This window comes from Corapipo altera, unplaced genomic scaffold (genome assembly GCF_003945725.1).
Source record: "Corapipo altera isolate COAL_440 unplaced genomic scaffold, ASM394572v1 1, whole genome shotgun sequence".
Lineage (NCBI taxonomy): Eukaryota > Metazoa > Chordata > Aves > Passeriformes > Pipridae > Corapipo > Corapipo altera.
Window position 1 is genome coordinate 19308112 of NW_020884873.1, and position 2391 is coordinate 19310502.

At 44.5% G+C, this 2391-nt stretch overlaps 1 protein-coding gene across 1 annotated transcript in view; it reads left to right on the top strand.

The window, feature by feature from the left end:
- The first annotated feature begins 1908 nt into the window (after positions 1-1908).
- Positions 1909-2391, top strand: part of LOC113955798 (histone H2A-IV) — a 14820-nt gene continuing 14337 nt past the window's right edge. Inside the window, exon 1 of the mRNA XM_027661659.1 lies at positions 1909-1918. The gene's annotated coding sequence lies outside the window, so the exon portion shown is untranslated. The remainder of the gene's footprint in view (positions 1919-2391) is intronic.

Sequence of the window (2391 nt, forward strand, 5' to 3'; positions counted from 1 at the left end):
GAATGTGGAAGGCATCTGAGGTACCCTATCTCTTTGGAGGCTATGATAAATGAGCATCAGAGCGTTGCAGGTGAGCACTGAGAAGAGACTGCTCTGGAAAAAGAGCTCTGGAAGTACTCTGGAAAAAGTGCTCTGGAAAAAGAGAGGCACTGGAAAGCTGATGTCTAGGACTCCTCAGACATTTTGAGGTTGGGAAGACCTATGCATTTCAGAAGGAGTTTGTGGTTCTCCCCTTCTAGGGGATACCCAAGAAGTCATAGTGGGTTTTTTGCTCCCAGGAGCCACTTTGTTTGTTTGTTACAGTCCCTAACTGCTGTTTCCTTCTTCTTCCTCCTCAATAATAATAATTAAAAAAAATTTACAGGTCTTGTAGATTGTTCTGGAAGCTTCTCTGCATGCAGGCCAGTATTCACAGAGTAAGTAAATTTCATTCACAGAATGAGATAAAAAAAATCAGTAGGATGTAACTATGACATATCTAATTTTTGATAATTCCTTCTCTTAATCTGGCTCATGAGTACCCTTGCTGCCCTACCTTTTGGTAGGATCACTGCAGATGAAAGTGTTGGGGCAACCACCAGCATCTACTTCCCTACAGGACACTGCCAACTATCACTTGGGTATACAGACACTTCAGGCGGGTGGTCAGCTTTGATTCACTGGTCCCCTTGGGTGCCTTTATCTCCTCAAGGTACGATGCATCACTATGTCACTTCTTCCACTAGCTCTCTCCTTTGTCCATCTCACCCAGACAACGGATCAAGGTAGCGAGAGGGGTTACTATTCTCTATTTAGCTGGACAAAGAAATATTCTGTCTTCTCTGTTGCTTTAGAATACCCATCCTAAGCTTCTCCTGTCTGTCTAGGCTGACCATAGTAATGTTCAGCACAATTCTTGTCTGAGTTACTACAGCTCAAACCCACAATTTATGTCATAAATCAGGCATCTGGACATTTGATGTGTCAGGGAAGAGGTTGATGCTACATGTTCAGTAATGACAGACATTGCTCATATGCTGTGAGGAAGAAATAGTCCTCTGTGAGGGCGAGTGGGGATGAGAGATTGTGGGTATGTAGCAACCGCAGAGAATAACAAGCAGGAGGCACCTTCATATGGCTGAGGTGGATAGGAAGAATGACAGAAGAAGGAGAGGAAGAAAAGATAGAACAGTCAGAACAGACTGACAGCCACTATTATTGACACCTATGACACTTTCAAGCCAATATTCGTAGAAGCAGATGTACTGTTGAACTGTGTCAGCAGTATGTCACAGTATCAGACTGGGAAAGATTGGAAGGGACACCAGTAGGTCATCTGGTTTAACATCCCTACTCAAGCAGGACCATCCTAGAGCACATGGCACAAGATTGTGTCTAGACAGTTCTTGAATATCTCCAGTAAGAAGACTCCACAACCTCTCTGGGCAATCTGTTCCAGCGTGTGGTCACCAGCACAGTAAGGAAATTCTTCCTCATATTCAGGAGGAACTTCCCATGCATCAGTTTCTGCCTCTTGTTCTGCTTCTTGGCACCACCAAGAAGAGCCTGGCTCCATCCTTTTGCCACCCTCCCTTCAGATACTTACATACATTGATAGGGTCTCCTATCAGTCCTCTTTATGCAACTCAAGGGAAGACTGCCCTGATATTTTCCCAGTATCAGTTATTTGAGAAAGTGATGGCACGTTGAGCTAGAAAAAGTGATCTGTGCAGGATCACACTGCTATCTCAGGAACTGCTTGGAAGCAGCTGAATTTTTACTTCAATCCTCATATCTGTGCTATCATCACTAATACACTAGATGAGGACAGATGTGTAAATGCTGGCTATTTTAAAGACAAGACTCTCTATTAAATCTAATTTAATTTCATTAAGCATATTTCTAAAAGAACAAATATGTTCACCAAAGTTTGTGAGGAGTTGCGGGAGGGGCCTGCCTTGCAAAGATGAGTGAGTTGAGAGACAAGGGGGTCAGCAGGGCATGAAGGGCCATGCAATGACCAAGAACACAGCCCTGCAGTACCTGTACGTGGCAAATGGGAGAGGGATGCTTATAGTGATTGGGGACAGACACGGCCCTGGATCACTGGGCAAGTCTGCTGGGATGAGGTTGGGATGAGGTCAAGCTGGGAAAGTGCAGCCCGTGGAACCAGAGATGCACAGGCACAACATGTAAGGTAAAGCCTGAAACTGAACGCAACTCTGAAGTCAAGGGATTAAGACCCGTGTGTGGAGGGCAAGACTTTGAGAAATCCCCAAACAAGTCAGTTTCAAGTCTGGCAAAGCGAAAGGGAGAAGGAATGTCCAAACAAGAAGTATGTTTTCCTTGTGAGAACAGAGCCCTATTTGATGTAGAAGTACAAGCAGAACTGCAATGAAATCTGCCTATACA